Source organism: Arvicola amphibius, chromosome 5 (assembly GCF_903992535.2).
Source record: "Arvicola amphibius chromosome 5, mArvAmp1.2, whole genome shotgun sequence".
NCBI lineage: Eukaryota > Metazoa > Chordata > Mammalia > Rodentia > Cricetidae > Arvicola > Arvicola amphibius.
In genome coordinates this window covers 29,196,356-29,215,471 of record NC_052051.1, presented here as the reverse complement: position 1 = coordinate 29,215,471, position 19,116 = coordinate 29,196,356, and positions in this window count along the sequence as shown.

Below are 19,116 nucleotides of genomic sequence, written 5' to 3'. Positions count from 1 at the left end.
TGGGCAATTGTATTAATTACTTAATATCATTCATTAATACACAAGTATAAATTTTTTGTTTAAAAACTTATGTAAATATTGCATTACTTATTTTTAAGTAATGCAATATTTTAGATATTTCAGATGGTTTTTTTTTTTTTTTGGTCATGAAGCATTTTCACTCTGTTGTTTTGTGACTTCACAGCCCCTGAATTCATATCTCATGTTTTTTTTTCTCCTGTGGAAAAAGCAAAGCAAAATGGGTGGAGGATTGCACGGAGGGCTGGAGTTAGGGAGATCTCCTTGGCTCTCCACCTATGTGTCAGGTCAAACATGGGTAAGCTATTACAGCTCTGTTGCTTTTTGTTCCGTTTCCCCACAAGTGAGATGAGACAGTACTTGGGTGATAACTTGTATGTTTGTAGGCCCTTGGCTGGATCTTGCTTCCTAAACATGATCTCCTGTTGAAGTAAGGACATGAACGATGGTTATTGGAAATCAATCATAACATACTTGAGAGCAAAAGATGCCAGAGTCGATGACATCAGCACATCAAACTACACTGGGTTCGAACTGGTCCTGCAAACAAACAGTGCTGACTTGGAGAGGGAAGGCACAGTGGGGAACAGGAAGTAACTAGGGTAACAGGAAGCAACTGGAAGCAATTCACAAACTGTTGAAAGACCGATAAAGAAGTCTGTGCTCAATGGAGTTGGCTAAGAGTAGGCATTTTGCATGATTCAATATAAAGAAAACATGTGATATGTACAAAAACTTAATTTTTCTGAATACTTGAGAATAATTTGATGACATGTCTTCATCACCCATGTTAGCCTCTATGTTCTTTAAAGAAAATTTCATAAAGCCAGCAATATTGCCTTACAATCACAGGACCATCATAGATGGGGGCACTTTCATATTCTGAATTATATGTTGTAACAAGGAGTGAGAACAAACATATTACTAGCTTAGCATGTGCACATAGTTAATGGTTCATATTCTCTGGACTACCCCCTGCCTTTACACTAGATGTCCCTGAAAGAGTACGAGGTTGATACCAGGAGTAAATAACTTGACTCAATGGTTCAAGAAATGCCTGAGTCCAGACATGATGAGAGAAGAGATGAAAAGGTGAAGGAGAACAGACATCACAAGTGTAGAAGGATGGTTGACCACCTGATGAGAAGCTCAGCGTTCCTGGTATATTTACCCCCTTCTACATATATAATCTGATTGGAGAAGCAACAAAACCATACTTTTAAGATGTCAATCCACTGTCTTCTCAGACCGCCAGGTCTCTGAATAAAGGCAGTTTTAAATATTCGATTCCTGTCTCTTCTCATTGACAGGTGACAGGTAGCAGGGAGTTCTGTGTTTGCTTACATTATGAAAGCCGAGAAATCAAACACTGTCTGACGTATAATCTACATGTGGATGTTACGCTAGTCTCCAATAGCTGCAGAGTCTTTTCCTAGCCCAGCGTCCAATCAAAGATGGGGCGCGAGCATTTACAAGTCATGAATCTTCAGTATCATTACTCTGATTAGTTCCAAACCATGATTCATCTTCTCAGATTTGATGTTTCTGAGTCATGCCAGCCAGTTACAGTAGGATGTCCTTCCTTTAAGTTTGTTTGATGCTTCCCTATAGTTATCTTTAGACCAAGCATTCTTTTTTACAAAAATAGCACAGGAGGTAGGGTGTGTCCTAAGCATTTGGCCCAAAAAGTCAGTTTGTCCCAGTCAGGGTGAAAATCATTTTGCACTTGGTTAAGGATTTTGGTTGCTTTGTTTTGTTTTTCTGTCTTTAACACTGTCCTTGAATCCAGCTTGCTGTGTGCTCAGTTGCTGATTGCGCCTGGTGCTGACGTCACTGTAAAGCCAGCATCACTGCAACAGTGCCACCTACTGAAAGAGAATGATTTTTCTCCTATTGCAACAGTATCCGGATACTTTCCAAACACCTTGAAATCAAAGATTAAGCTAAGCTCCTCAGACATCAGGTTGGTAAACGGGTGAGGACTGGGATCGGGCCTCCAGGGAAGAACATGAGGGGAAACACAAGGTGAAAATCAAGCGTGGAAACGCAGCACAGGCCCGAGGATCCACCCTCTTTGGTGAACCTTAAGAAGAGCCACTGATCATGAGATTCTCTCCCTCTTGTCTCAAAAGTGGAGTGCTCTGATGGAGTGAGTACGGATGGGGGTACACTCGGTGGATGGGGGTACACTCGGCACTGAGCCCTGCTAGCACTACGCAGCCAGGACCCCACTCCTTTTCTTCCTTTCATCTTTGTGATGCGGCTTCTACCAGACTTTAACTTGTTGCAGCACTGGCCTCATTGTTTGTCTGGAAATAATATGCGCAGTTGGTCTCGCTCTCTAATTTGGGAAAAATCTGGCACTCCCCTCCCTCCATGGAGAACGCTGGGATGATCTCTGTCATCATCCCATCACACTGATCAGCTGACTCCACTGCTCCTTCAAACAACTATTTGATCTTCTTGTTGCTTGCTAATCAGAAGTTTGAACCTGAAACTCATAAAACAGAAATGGACCAGCTCTAAACCTGGTGGCTTGCTTTGTCTATCTGTTTCTGTAAATGCAGTATTTCTCGATGTCAAGAAGTATGGTGGTCAACTGTAGACCAAGTTCCTTTCCATGGTGAAGAGAAAACTATCCTGTTTCTTGAACATGTTGGGATGCTGTTTGGTTGCATCATGTGAAATAATTTTCAGCGTAATTAAAATGCTTATTGAAAAGTTCGGTTTCGTTTATAGTGGTGAGAAATAACGCAGAAAGAAATGAGGCCCCACATATGCATTCCCCCAGTGCTAAGGTCTTACAATACTGCCACACAGTTTTGACCTACAAAGTAACAGTTTTAAGTGGCCCAACCTAATACATTAGAGATGTTTGGCAAAAGTACAAATTCGCCTGGGTTAGGCTATGAGGATAATCCCAAACTCATAAAGTAGAATAAGTCTGATGACATTGAGACATGGGCCATTAGCATATGCATGTGGGTTCATGCTGTGCCAGAGGAGGGGAATCAAGGGCCGCCAGGCCAGAAGAGAGCTGGGCTGGTGGGCAGATTTTAAGAAATGCCTTACAGGGATCAAGAGGGTGAACCGTGAGAAGTTCACTGTAGATCTCAAAGGGGATACAGAATGTTGACACAGGCACAACTTCAAGGTCAGAAAGAGCAACAGAGGAGAAGCTAAGTGAGCACAGCCAGTCAAGTTAATGTGAGTCATTCTGCTCCTCTGTCGAGGGGAAGCCACTCACGGGAGGGAGAACTTGTAGATGCCCATAAAGTTAAAGGACGTGGAGTTAAGAGAGTGGATGGGGGAGTCTCTTTTAAAAGAAGAAGAAGAAAACAGTTCTTGTATGAAAAGAAAAGAAGGAAGGATGTGTGGAACCGTGCTGCCAAGGAGGAACACGCAACAACTTCCACTGCGGGCTTGAATGTGGAGAACAGCACCATTCTAACTGTATGTTCCATCTCTTCCAGAATGCTGACATTTAAGAGAAACGAAATCAGGCTTGGTTTTGTCAAAATTGAGGGTAAAGCCATCTTCAAACTCACCTTCACAAAGCCTGGGGATTCCACGAACAGATGAGAAACCAAGAAAAACTCATCATGGAAGGAAATGGGCCAAACAAATATTCCAGTTGCTTAAGTTTTGAACGGACCAGGCCACACAATTTCATGCTCACGTCATTCTGTTCTTTGACAAATATAAAATGAGATTGGAAACAGGTTTATTTTTTTAAAAAATTATTTTTAATTTGTTATTATTATTTTATGTTCATTGGTGTGAGAATCAAATGCCCTGGAACTGGAGTTACAGACAGTTGTGAGCTGCCATGTGGGTACTGGGAATTGAACTCAGGACCGCTGAAAGAGCAGCCAGTGCTCTTAACCGCTGAGCCATCTCTCCAGCCCCTGGAAACAGGTTTCAAGAAGTTCGGAGACACAGTGGACTCCAACGGACACACACAGGTTTCTCAGAGCACAACACCTGCAACAACTGGTCCAGCATGGTGTTGATCTGCTTCCCGTGAACAGCAGAGGGGGCTGAGCTGCTCATGAGGACATCCCGAGGACCAGTGGATGCACTGCCCCAAAGAGAATGAACCTGAAGCTGAATGAATGATGATGCTCTGATCAGAATTAGAAAGACGGTTACCCCTTGCACTGGCTGGCTGGCTGTAGGTGGAGCAGGGCCTCTCTTCTGGGTCCCATATTTCAGAAGAAGAGAAGCAGAGAAAGAATATACAGACGAAGGACAACAAAATGTGATGGACCCTGAGCTCACTGGCTTTGAATATCTGTTTAAGGAAAGGAGAAAGAGGCAGGATGAGAAGAGGAAAAGAAGCAGAGAGGCAGCAAGGAAGAAAGCTGATGCTGTGAGGACAGCCTGTTACGAATTCTGGCTATGGGCGTGAATCGACTCTCAGGAGGAGGGGACAGGGACATGTGGAAAGGAATGAGGCTGTTGAGACAGAGCGTCAGGCCTGGCTGTGACCACCACACTAACTGTGAGGGCTGTCTGGGTGCTTTGCAGTTGTTTAGGTTGAAAACTTTAACTTTTACCACCACCCATGTTGCTTAGGCAGTAACTCCAACATTCTGAACCCCAGTCCCCAACTTCACCCAAAGACACTTGGGTGTTCATCATGTGATCGTACCACCGGAAGTGTTTATAGAAAAAGAGAACATAGAAAGCATGATCCGTGTTCCTCAAATTGTATTCCATGGGCAGCCTACCTCCCTTGCTCCCCCTTCCCCCACTGCCTCTCTCTTTTCCTTCCTTCTTTTCCTCCATTCATTGGGTCCTTCCATTTTCCACTCTCCTTTCTTTATCACAGTTTTCTTTCCTTCTTTCGACCCGTTCTTACGGCTCCCGCACACCACGCGTACAGAGTGAAACCTGCCTGTGCCTTTTTATTCTGATCGTTTCCGAGGTTCCAGTCATTTGGGGTGATGCTAAAGTCACACAAGTGAGTTTGGGTGTAATGAGGGCTGACAAAGTCTACACTTTGGCTTAGGTTATCTTTCGTCTCAAACTCTAATCTAGAAATAGAGTTATTGAAATTACACCATTGACATGCCAAGTTTCTGTCAGCTCGCGTTTGTGTGGTTAACCTTTGTCTGTAGCTTTTAAAAAACAAGTTTGTGTTATATTGTGTACAGCAGGGTTTTATGTGTCTAAAACTAAAGCATCTCAAGGTCAAATTGAAACACTTTTTGCATTAATAGGAGTGTTTAACTCCTTCCGTCCTACTGTTGAAATTAAGAATTTGGTCACTGTTATTTAATTTGAAAATTTTATGTTCATCGAATGAATGCAGATGGAATCAATTGTTTTTATTTCTTTTTCTTACGAGTCATTCACTGTAAAAATCTTCCAATGGTCATACAACTGCATCCATAGGTTCTATTCCAGATTATGGCCTTACGAGATGTACCTTTGCTAATATATTAGTCATAAAAACACAGAGATCCCAGGCACTGCATTTCTATACAAAACTTCCGAGAAAAAGCATAAGCAAGACTTATGAAGACAATGGCAGGTTGACTGCTCTCTGCTTAAAACACCTTCAAAAAGTCCTTGGTGTTGTTTCTAATCAGGCCTTCACTCCCACTCGAATGGTTTTCATCTTGTAATGCTCTTTGCAGTTTGTCCCTCCCTTCATTTCATGCTTGAGAATTTGAGGTGTACTTGGTGCTCCATTATTTTCTGGTCTGTCTTGGTAATCTTATAGTTGATCTTTAAAGACCATCTGCTCACCATTAATCAAGTAATTGCTTCTAGCTTTAGTCTCCACTAAGTCCAAAGTCATACTGACATCAAGATTTGGATGTCCAAGAAGCATCTCAGAATCAACATTTTAAACATTTCTCTGGGTATTCTCTTTGCAGATATTTACATAAAGTTTTTTTTTTGTTCATTAAATGGGGCCATCTTCATCACATAGGAAAGAGTCACTTTTTCTCAAAAATTCTACACTTAATTAATCACTAATTCCCATTTCCAGAACAATCAAAATACAACCAGAAACTGGCTAGTTTGTCTCATCTTCACTGCTATACTCCAAAGCCAGTTTGGTATCATTTTTGTTGGGATCTTGATAAAGCAATGTCTCCTCCACCCTATGACTAGTTTTACTCAATAAATGTTCATTGAATTAGAACAGTGTGACAGATGTGCTTTGGTATTAGGGACACCATAGTGAATAAAGCATGAAAGCATCTCCACTCTAAAATGTGATTAGGCTTTAATGAATGGACATAGACAGCAAAGAAAATGGATTACATATGTGCATGTGTGTTAGATGAACTGATACAAGGTTAGAAAAACAAGAAAGGGAGCAGAATAAAGAGGAGTCTTGGAGAAGTTATACTTTTGAGCAAAATGGTCATAAACGCACCACTCTACTGAAAATACTTGTGGTAAACTATGAAGTGTGCAAGAGCATAGGATACATTGCTATTGGAAGCAATATATGTGAACACCTTCCTGAGTGAGCCTGGTTGAACTTTGAAAGACCTACAGAAAGCTCCCCTGGGAGAAACAGGCAAAGGGTGGGTAGTGTGTAAGGGCTGAAGAGAGCTGAGCTGGCAGAGCACACCTGCTGGTGGGAATACAGCAAGCACAGTGTGTGCTGAGTGGGGGAGCAGGACACACACACATACACGCCACACAAACACACCACACACGCACGCATGCTCGCACGCACACACTATCTTATTTTGGGGTAGTGTTCTTAAAACTCAAGTAATCTTTCCAAAGAACAGTTTTGTGTTTCTAGGAGTCTTTTGAAATGTCTGGAGAACTCCCATGAAATGTTCTTTGGTGTCTCTTGTTATTGAAGTCTTCTGTGAGTGGGGCACCTTCCTCATGACTAAGGAAAGAACACTGGTATGGTACCACTAACTGAACTCTGTACTGAATTCACATTTTTCTGGTTTCCCATAATACCCTCTTAATGCTCCAAGATTCTGTCAAAGATTATCCATCAGGTTTAGGTGTCATCTATCCTTAATCTCTTCAGGATTTTATGATTTTTGAGGAGTTTGACAGTTCTGACATATAGTGGCCAACATTTTGTATAATATCATTCAGTGCAAGTTTGTCTACTTTTAACCATTATATTAGACTAGAGTCACTACTCATTGTTAGCCTGGAGCTTTAGGAAGAGAACACCAACCACAAAATACATAAAATTAGGGTAAAGGGGGAAACATAGCAGATCCACCCCTGAGAAAGTATAAAGTGCATTTAGAGAAAAATCTATGTCATAAATATCATATAAAAATATTTAAGACAAAGCACACTGTAACAGTATAACAGTAACAGTATAAACACACCTAAGTTGAACTTACAAGATGAACACAAGAATAAATTATCTAGTATTTAAAACTCAAGGGGTGGGGGAAAGCTGAATCAAATGGAAAGAAGAAAATTTAAAATAAATGCTGAGTAAAGCTAGAGTTTATTTATAAGGATGACTACTACCTTAATAGAACAGTAAAATAAAGAAAACCTTGGAAGAGGGAGATAATATCAACAACACTAGGAGCAAATAATGAGCAGAGACATATACATATATGTGAATATTTTAAAATACTAAGTCTTGGTTATTGGAATGAACAACTTTATACAACTCCACTTCAAAGATCCACAAAATGCTAGTTTCCTACACCAGTGAAAATGTTAAATTTGGTTTTACACCAGAACTAAGGACACACACAAACCATGAAAGTGACAATGGCAGTTGATAATACCTCACTCCCAAAGGCATCAAGCCAGGGTTTTTTTTTTCCAGGAAATAGTTACAAAAATTATTTCCTCTTACATCTTAACTCTTTCTGAAAAACAGTAAATCAACACAAGATACCTTGGAAGACTTAAAGAATAGTAGACTTAAAGAATAGTCTTGGGTAGTGGTTGGGGGCTGGGAGGGAGGTCACATAAAGATACATGGCTTTAAAACATCATTTTGAGTGAGGTAACCCAGATACAGAAAGACAATTTTCAACGTACTCACTCATACATGGTTTTTAAACATAAAGCAAAGAAAACCAGCCTACAAACCACAATCCCAGAGAACTTAGACAACAAGATCTAATCTACATGAGAAGTATAAAAAGACAAGATCTCCTGAGTAAATTGGGATCATGGGGACTTTGGGAGAGGGTTGAAGGGGAGGGAAGAAACGGAGGGGAGCAAAGAAAAATGTAGAGCTCAATATAAATCAGTTTTTAAAAAGATATATGGTTTTGTTTAAAAACTACAAGTATAACAAGAAAAGTTATTTCTTTGTTGGTTTCACTTTGAAGAAATATGAGTTTATCTCTGTGGTTAATACACATTTATCTTTGTGATTAATAAAGTTTAAGAGGGTTCCAACTTCAGATGCACCATTAGATGACATAATGCATCTCATGGACTCGCAATGCTTTACCTGCAGTTTACTGTTAGGATGGGTCCATCAGTGTGAGAATTGCCTTCCAGTGCCAGAGGAGCGATGCAGGAGGTACCTGATAAGATACTCTGATTTGGCAGAATGTTAGGCTCATACTTCAGAAGATACTTTGCTTTAAGAATCAAGTGTAAGAATCATTTTTGTTGTTTTCTTTAATCTGAGTGACCGTTGACGTCTTCCAATGTGCTACCACTTATGTAACACAAGGTTAAAATAAATTAGTTCTGTGCAAACAATTAACTCTATGGAACTCTTGGCTGCAGTTACTCACTCTTGGAAGGTAAGAATACTTTCAGAAAACTGCAACTTTTTATTTCCCTCAAAAAGTAAGAAATCATGATGCAATTGCTTGCTAGTTCTTTAATTTTTAAACTTTATTTATTAGTGTGTTTGTGTGTGTGTGTGTGTGTGTGTGTGTGTGTGTGTGTATGTAGGTCAGAGGGCAATTTTCTGCAGAAGTTATTTCTGTCCTCCCACCAGGTGGGTCTTGGGGATTGAACTTGGGTCCTTAGGCTTAATGGCAAATCCCTTTAGCAGCTGAGCCATCTCACCACACCCGCTCTTTATTTTCCTTTAATTCAGTTCCTTAGTGGATGAGTTCTCTATGGATCTTTTTGTCCTTTGACATGGCAACATTGTGGTCATTTGTCCTTCCTTGTTCAGAGCCAAAGGGGGGGGGGGTGGAAGAGGAACAAGATACCAAAGGCATGCACCCATAGCTGCCCCTGCAGTAAATTCATGCATGCCTCAACCCTGAAGCCCAATGTTGTTACACAAGTACCTGGGCTGGCATTTGTTGTTGGCCTCACCACCAGGCTTGGATCTGCAGCTATGGAACTATGATCTGGAACTATGTCCGTGCATACTGACTGCCAGCATTGACTCTCACACCTGTGTTCACAGGTAGCTCGCAGTCCATCACTGTTTCTTCCAATACTACACACACACCTGCCTCAGACACCTACAATAAGCCTGTACATACACTGTCGTCTCTGGCTCCCATCACTGCCTACTATACTCTCCTCCCTTGCTTCTGGACCCAGAAGTGCAGCCGAAAAATCTAATCTCCAACAGCTAGAGCAGATATCCCACAGTTTGTTTTTGAGAATGAGGACCACGTGATTACCAAAGTCCAGATCCCAGGTAACTACAAAAGAGTGGCCCTCTATTGCTAAGCTAACGCCATTACAGTCTCCTGCATCTGATACCCGAGACTCTGCACCTAATGCTACAGTGCATCCCATCTGCCTCCCTCAATCAAAAAGATGAAGACTTTTCCTCACTAAAGGCAGTTCTTAAATAAGCAGGGAGAGACTCTAATTTTGCCAGATGGCACTAAACAAGGGAATTTATTAAACTATTTATAGTCACCGGAGTGAAAGAACTGGAGGTACGTGGATTTCCTGATGAAAACCTTACAAATATAATTGTTTCATAGAAACTCATTGAGATGCAATGGAACCCAAGCAAACAGCCTAACAATGTCAGGAAAACATGAAACAAATAGCCCAAATGATGAGAAAGTATTTTTTTAAGCCAAACAACTTTTAGAAGAGAAAGAATGAAATGAAAGAGGTGAAAGCACACTAGAAAATGTCGATAGCAGAAATGAGCCTCAGGATGGAAGTTCATCTAGGCAGTGAAGAAGGCAGAGGAAAGAGAAGGAACGGGGAAGGCTTTGAGGTACAGTCAAGAGTGACAACATATTCAGGAGGAAAGAGTCAGAAAAGAAGCTTATTCAAATATATATTGGCTGAAAACATCACAAACCTAGGGTAAGACATGAATGTTCAAGTAGATGACCTAAAAAAAAAAAAACCTCCAAGAATAATTAACAACAATGAGAAAGACTTTACCAAGACTCATTACAAAAAAAAAAGAAAAAAAAGTTTCAAAACTCAAAGACAAAGAAAACTTTGAAAGCAGCCAGAGAGAAAAAGCATATTCCATACACGGAAAGTTGGCAGACGCTGTCAGCAGTCTCTGGTTGAATCTTTGCAGGTCATCAAAGAGTGGGTGATAGAGTCAAAGTGCCCAGAGAAAGAGAATGCATCTTCTGGGAATACTCCACCTGACCACACTGTCCTTCATAAATGAGTTAAAGACGTCCACAGACAGGTGAAATCGAAAGGAATCCATTACCTCTAAGCCAGCCTTACAAGAAATATAAAAGAATTATTCAACCTGAAACAAAGGCTACATACAAGTACAAAATTCCATGGGACTGCATAATCAAAATCAGAATACTCTATTATTATAATGGTTTTTGTCATTTGTAACTTTAGTATAAAAGTTAAAAGACAAGTAAGGGCATTAAGCATACTATAAAATAAAAATACTTCATAAAATGTTATGTAAAATTTTAAAATGTATGATAGTACATAATGCCATAAAATACTATAACTACAATTGCTTACTAATGGATATATACTATAAAAAGATCTAAGTATTAATTTCAAAAGCATAATATATGTGGGGGGGGGGAGTAAAAGTACAGAGCTCTGGTGTGCACCAGAAACTAAAGTTTTATTAGCATAGTTTAGTTGGATTGGGGTGGGTATGGTTCTGGAGGCTGAGCAGCTCAGGTCCAAATCACGATGCTGTCATGTTGGCAGGGTGACCTTTGAACAAGTTACTCTTACTGACATCATTATCTCATGGGTGACCTAGGTCTCTCCTCTTGCTCCATCTGTTTTGCTTCCTCTCTCTCTTTCCCCTTCTCCTCTTTTTTATTTTTGTCTTCTAGCTCTTCCTACAATTTTTCTCTCCCCCAATTCCTCCTGTTTTCTCTCCTCCTTCTTCTTATTCTCATACTTGGTCATTAGCTTAAGGTTTGTTACTGATGCATATTATCCTAGGAAACCCAGGGCACCTTGTAGTGAAACAGGTCATATGAAAAGTGTTAATGATCTTCACACACACACACACACACACACACACACACACACACTCAAATAGACAGACACTTTTTCATCTGGGTTAGTACTGCTGAGGTGCCATGTGATGGGGGCAGGGAAGATAAAGTCAGCAGGGAACAGTGCCCTACGATTCAGGTCTTGGAGAATAAGCTCCCAAATCAAGAAGAGTTGTCAGTGAAGGGTTTTGGGTATCTAGACTAGTGGGAACCAGAAAGGATCCACGTTGCTAGCAAATACAGTGGTTGGAGCGAAGGGCTAGCTTAGACCTCAGGCCATTGTCATAACTACTTCTCTGCAGGGCAGGCTGTTTGCCTTATGGCTTTTGTTTCTATCCCCAGACATTTTTTTTTAAAGAATATATTCCCCTTGTTACACATTAGTTATCATGCCTGTATACAGTCATACCATTATCATGTTTTTGCTTCAGTCAAAACAAGGCTTCTAGAATCAGAAGGGCTGTTGTGAAAAAGTCATATGATAAAATAATAATAATAATACTATAATTATTATTTCTGAGGTGGCTTTTTCCTGAAAAACACTGATTGTTCATGGAGATAAAGGGTTAAAATGTGAATTGCCAGTCAGTAAATTGTGAGCTGCATGCCTTCTGCAATGCACTAAAATGATTATATGATGAAAATACCAGATAAACATACATACTCGTGTCTGTATTTCTTCAACCAATTTTGTCCAAGATCAACAAAAATCTCACCCAGCCACTCCACAGCCTAAAGCAGTGTCAAAACTCTCTAAACAACCAATATGATAAAACTTGAGTGAATATAACTATTAAGTCTGAAAAGTCAATAACAGGTAACAAAATTTTTAGAATGAAATGAGGTGGGACTTTAAAAATTTGTTTTTTGTTTTTGTTTTTTTTTTTTTTCTCACCGAGGCAAGAGGAGCACAGGCTGTGCCTGTGGGAGAATCTGCAGGCATTATTGCACACTAAGTTGCGGGTTCTAGATTCTTCAGTGCATGGAGCCTTCCCCAGGGTTTACCTGCCAAACTACAGACTCTGTGCCCTTAATACTCCTGTTTGGTTTTCATTGAGTTAGGAACACAGAGACCTCATCAGCTGCTTTGCAGAGTTTTCCACCCGAGTTAAGTGGAAGTGATTAGGTGCCCTTTGATGGATGTCAAGCAAGAGGACCATGGAATCAAAGTTCTTAGCTGTGGCATTCTCTATGATTGAAAATCTTATGCAAAAAGTAAACTATGTCCACAGTTCCTGACGCCTGCCTCACAACCCAGATTTGTGGACGTTGTACATTTTCCCTTTGACTTAGAAGAATTATAAGCATGGAGATTGTGAGGGGAGCAGCAGGCTTGCAAAGATGCTTGGGGTAAACCTGTCAAAAGTCATGAGTAAACAGAATCTGAACACAGAGGCGGTGTGTACGGGAAATCAATTGCTTCTTCTGTACAATAAAAGGACGAGTTTCGCTCAGGGCAATGTGAGGATGGTTTGTGAATGTTCCGCATTAGCTCTAACTTTCTTCTTGCCTTCTTGCTGCCCAGGTTTCCTTTCTTCTAGAGTGAGCCGCTGAGGCTGTGTATTGCACACTGGGACTATCTAAACTGGAAATAATTAAAATATGTATTTCTTTTATAGTGGGCCTTATGTGAGGAGAAGTCACAATTGCCACAGCTTCCTGAGCATATGAGTTAACGCTGTGTTCTGCATTTTCTTAATTTTCCACATTTTAACTGCCTCTGTTCCTTATTTGGACATAGGGAGCTTTGAGAGGCATGGGATGCAGGCTCACTGGAGCAGCAGCACACTGTTATTCTCCAGACCATGAGAGGACAAAGTCAAGGATGGGGAGTTGATTGTGAGGCTATGTGACACTTGCTTTCCTCCTCTTCCATTCAGCGGTGATATTAGGATGCTAGCTTAGCACCAAGAACACATTTCAAACATGAGATGGATTTGGGGGCTTCTGTGGCATAGGGTATGATAGACAAATGGATTTAAAAGTAGAGTTCTAGAAGTTATTCTTGGAAAACTGAAGTATGAGCTCACCATAGAAGTAAAACTGTGGCGGGGGTGGGGGGCAGGGGTTGCAAGTGGAGTAGATGCATGGCTGTGGTGGAATGATGTCATTGGTAGAGCAGAGGCAAGTACCCATTTTTGATATTTAATTAGGACATCATTTTGATGGAGACTAAGCTAGCATAAACACAGCCAGAAACTCGGTACGAAGGCTAAATTGACTATAAATCTTAGGGCTTGCTTATATGACTGCATTGCATGACTGAGGCTTAAAGAGAAAAATAGTGCCTTACTTAGATTTACTAGTGTGTTTTTGGTCATGGTTTGCTATAAAAAGAAGAAATATGAAAGTCATTTTCAAAATGATTTGGGACAGGAGCTCTGCGGGGGAAGTGTAAGAGGTCAGAGCCATTCTTATTTACAGTGTGACTTTTTCAACTGCACAGATTCTTTATGTCTAAACAGAGCTGGTTCAAAGTTAACTCAAACTAGTAAGTAAAGGCTGTAAGTCGAGAAATAGATGGTCATACCATCAATCAGGCTGAAAATTCATTGTCCTGATCCTCAACCCCAGGATCAGGCTTGATCACAAAGAAGGGCTACTGACTTGCTTTGCTGACATGCTTGGTCTTCATGTATCAGACAATAGACTTCTCTATTATCTTCTGAACTTTCAACCATCTAAAAATAGGTGCATAGAATTGTCTGTCCATCTTACTGAATGGAATAAAAATTTGGTAAGACTAGTTATAAAAATGAGACAGTTTCTTGTGGTGGGGGAAAGATGAGGTAGAAAAAAAGAGTGGATTGTATTCTTTCTGAGATTGGAAGTTCCGGGACAAGATTTGAGTACAAGGAGTTTATTGGAAGATATGTTGATTTCCATTAAGGTCACAAAATACTTGAGACAATTGATATATGAAAAGAAAATGTTTCATTAAGTTCAATCCATAGCCAGCTAGCCCCATTGCTTTGGGACCAGAGATGAAGCATTATAGCATGATGGGAACATGGGATACAACAATCACTGATCTCATGGCAACCACAAAGCAAAAATAAGGGTAGAAGGGCCCAGTAACTCCCTCAAGGGTATGTCTCCAATAAGCCAAGCTTCTCCCACTATGCTCAATCACCTAAAAGCTCCACCATTTTCCCATAGTGTCAGACTGGGAACTGAGTCTTTAACACACGACCTTTTGTAGGACATTTAAGATCTAAAGTGTAGTGGGTGATGGCCTCTGAACACACTGCAGAAGGGGAGAAGTGGCAGAGCCAGAAAGGAAGTCAACAGAGAAAGTGGAGGCTCAGTCATTCAGAAACTATGTGACAAACATTCCAGAGGTGTCGACACCTACAGCTACATAAGAAACAAGGAAGCTGGAATATATTCTTCATGATATCTTTTCCACTGATGTTTAAGGTTTGCTCCCAAGAGCATCGAGCTTGGACCCTTCAGACTTTCTGAGAGAATAGGTCATCTCTGGCCAGAGACAGTTCATGAGCAATGGTTACAGTGGTTTGCTTTAAAGCCATGACTCTCTGCACAGTCCAGGGATGTAGGGGATATGAATGGGGCATGGATCACATCTCCTACAAGAACCTTTTTTGCCAGAGAAGCCATAAGCCATAAGGAACAAATGCTACCATAATTAGGTATTATGGCTAATACTGACACCCAGATTGGTTGGATTAAGAAACTGAGAAAGCACATTTTGGGGTGTGTTCTTGATGGCTTAATGGCTTGTTTGACCCACAATAGATTTATAATGCGGTGGCAAGAGGCAGGAGGCAGGGACTATCTGGGAAAATGAATTATAGAATCCACCGAGAGAGCTATATTGTCCTGAATGCTTCTTATTTTCTCTTTTCTCTAATTCCTGCCACCATGATGTCAACTATACTGCTTTGGCACAGCCCCACTGTTGTGATGGACTGAGACCCCTGAAACCATGAGCCTCCCTAAAGTTGTTTCTGCCTGGGATTTACACACAGACAGCTAATCAAGTTCTACTCTCACCTGCTTCCCTGTAATTTCAACAGGCTGTTGGTGTGTGTATGTGTGTGTGTGTGTGTGTGTGTGTGTCTGCAGTATTTTACTCCCTTTAATCAGCAGTGTGAGTAGCCTTCATAATAGGAGTGGTATGACCAGGGATAATCCTGATCGGTTATTGGATTTGAGGATAGTGTTTAGAAGGATAGGATACAGGTGGGATTTTCAGGCAAACCAATCACGGCCCTCTAATTTCCAGGACAGATGATTCATCCTACACCTGATCTCTCATCCTGTAGCCAAATGCTATTTATTCTTTTAAGATATGCCAAATAATGCCATAGAATACATGTTTTAAAACATCATTGTATCTAGTAAATGATGTGGGGGTTCCTTCTGTGTGCTGTGATTACCATTAATGAATAAAGAAACTGCTTTGGATCTATAGCAAAGAAGAACTTAGGTAGGCAGGAAAAGCTAGGCTGAATGCTGGGAGGAGGAAGGTGGAGTCAGGGAGAAGCCATGGAGCCGCTGGAGAAAAACGTGCTGAAACTTTGCTGGTAGGCCACGACCTTGTGGTGATGCACAGATTACTTAAAATGTGTTAAATTAATACTTAAGAGTTAGCCAATAATAAGCTAGAGCTAATGGACTAACCAGTGATTTAATTAATATGGTTTCTGTCTGATTATTTAGGGTCTAAGCTAGCTGGGCTGCCAGGAACCAACAAAGCAGGCCCTCCTCCAACAATAAAGAAGTTCAAAACAGCATCATGCACAATTCATTCCTCATTAACGGGAATCAAACATCAAATTTGTTCACTGAAAACTCATTTTATCCTTCTAGGTGCTTTTATTTTTCTTTAAATAATATTTTATTTATTTTTATGTGTTTTAGTATTTGCTTCGATGAATGCAAGTCTTCCATAACATCAATGCAGTGGTCAAAGAGGCTAGACAAGGGCATCTTATCCCCCTACAGGAGTAACACGGTTGTGAGCTTCCCTGTGGGTGCTGGATTTTGAACCTGTGTCCTCTGGAAGGGCAGCCAATCTTCTTAATTGCTGGCCTATCTCTCCAACCCTAGCCACTACTCTTCACAATGTGTTTTGACCATGCTGTGAGAGCTTAGAGGTACTGCAGCAACTTTGGTCTGTTGTCCACTGGCAGGTAGAACCTGATAGCCTTCCTCCTTGAACTTGGGCTTGGCCTTAGTAGTAGTGATGCTCTGCAACTTCCATTCAAAGTATATACAGCTGCCAAATTAAAAACAAAAAAAAAAAGCCTGCCTTGCTGGCATCCTACCACATGCCGAAGGCACCGAAGCTACAGAAGCAAGCTGAAGGTGATGTTTTCCTGATGTTTAATCTTCTTCTTTAGACAACATGTGTGATATTGAATTCTCATTCCTGTGTCCTGGCATCAAAGCTTCTATAAAATCACTAGGAAGGCTATGGGAACTCGTGACACTGTTCTATTAGAAACATGGTCCATTGTGGTCCTCAGTAGCAAGCAGTGAAAAGGAGAGGTATTTTCTGCCTTAATAACAGCCAACAGGTGACTTTGATTTATACCTGTCTCAAAGATTTTACTATGACATTGAGTACATACCACAGCATTAGGGTGAGGAGCTATTGTTTGATTTAATTCCTAGTATTACTTATAATTCAGTAATTAATTCCTAATATTATTTATAATTCCTAATATCAATTATAATTTCTCTGGCTTTTCACTCCCAGTGTGATTTTGTTGGTCTGAACTCTCATGATGGCTTTCAGCAGATTCTGTCCTTTTGGGAGACAGAAGTGGGATTAAATGAATTACATTTCGTTTCTTTTGCTGCTGTGGCGCCTTCTCTGAAAATGCTTTGATGAACTCTTGAGATCAGATTTTATATTTTTATTTTAAAGACCATTTAAGGAGGATCATGCAAGATGTGCATTTTGTGTGGTAATGGTGTTTTTCTGCTTGAAAATGTTCTGGTCCCTGCTACTATCATGATTTTTGCCTTTGGCTAAACTCTGAGCTGATGTGAGTTGTACGGCCATGCACTGGACACTGCCTAGCTGATCCCTATTGTGCATGGAGACTAATAGATGTCTGAAGTACTATCTCTTCTTCCTGAGCCCATATAGTCTATAACTATGGCCCTCAACCTCTGGGCCATGACCCCTTTGGCAAACCTCTGTCTTGGAAAACATTTATTATGAGTCATAACAGTAACAAAATTATAGTTATGATGTAGCAACAAAAATAATTTTATGATGGGTGTTCACTACACCACGAGGAACTATATTGAAGGGTTAAAGCATTAGGTAGGCTGAAATCCACTGGTATGGGAAGAGATGCTCTGATATGGATGGAGACTTGTAGTGTTTGAAGCACTGTCTCTTCCTCTAGAGCTTAATTTCACAGAACTGAACCCACATAGTCTATCAAAAGGCCCTGTTATGACACCTTCCACATTGTCTATTTTTGAGATGTGTTAGGTCCAGACCACTCAATCAAAGGATTCCAGCCGGGCGGTGGTGGCGCACGCCTTTAATCCCAGCACTCGGGAGGCAGAGGCAGACGGATCTCTGTGAGTTCGAGGCCAGCCTGGTCTACAAGAGCTAGTTCCAGGACAGGCTCCAAAGCCACAGAGAAACTCTGTCTCGAAAAACAAAAAAAACAAACAACAACAACAAAAAAAAGGATTCCAAACTGAAATGTTGGAGCCTCAGAGAATCTGTGGTTTGCTCCATCACGACATGTTTCTAAGGGTCAAGAGTGGCACCAGTAACTAGAAGACTAGTTAACTGGCATGGTACTATGAAACTAGGGGCTATCAGCTATTTGCTACTACCAGCTGTTAAGAGATCATTAAACACATAACAACTGTAGTCACAGGGCAACAGCACCTATTAGTGGACGAAATGGTCCTTATCTACTTAGCTGAATTTCAAGGACTTTATAACATAACCTATTAAAACTTGGGTTTTAATTCTAGTGGCTTTGGATATTTACAATGGTCTTAGAAAACTCAGTAATTAACACATCATTTTTTTACAATACCAGAGGATACTAGAGTAGTCAAGCTTCTCACTAAAAAATAGATATTGGGATAACATAGATATAGAGGAGAAGATTTATTGTGGAAGATTGGCTCACATAAGTACTGGTAAGTTCCACGATTTGTCAGTGGCAAGCTGGGGAACCAGGTAAACCGGTGGTATAAGCTTTGAACCAATAGTTCTGAACCAAGGCCTTCTGAATTTCAAGGACAGGAGATGGTTCCAGGTTAAGCCCACAGTTCACCCTTGTCAGTCTTTAATTGTACCGATGTCCTCTGTAAACTTAAGCCCAGAACATTAGTGAAGGTGGATCTTTCCTAGGTCTATCGATTCAACTCGAGAATACCTGCAGAGACAAACTGAGAAGGAATGTTTCACAAGTTGTCTGGACATCCCTTACCCCGCTCAAACTGGCATACAAAATTAAGTATCAGGGGCAGGCATGTGGGTTTGCCAAACCTGGCACTTGCTAACCAGCTGTTGGGGCAGACATGTGGGTATGCCACTTAGAGCCTGGCACTTGCTAAACCGGCTGTTGGGCCAGACACTACCATTCCCAGCTGCAGCACTTCTCAACCTTCCCCCATGTTTACATAGAAACTGCACATTTTTGCACCACTCTGAAGTCTGAGGTTTTTTTTTTCCATATGGCCTTCCTTCCTCCCCTTATTCCTCCCACGGCTGTGC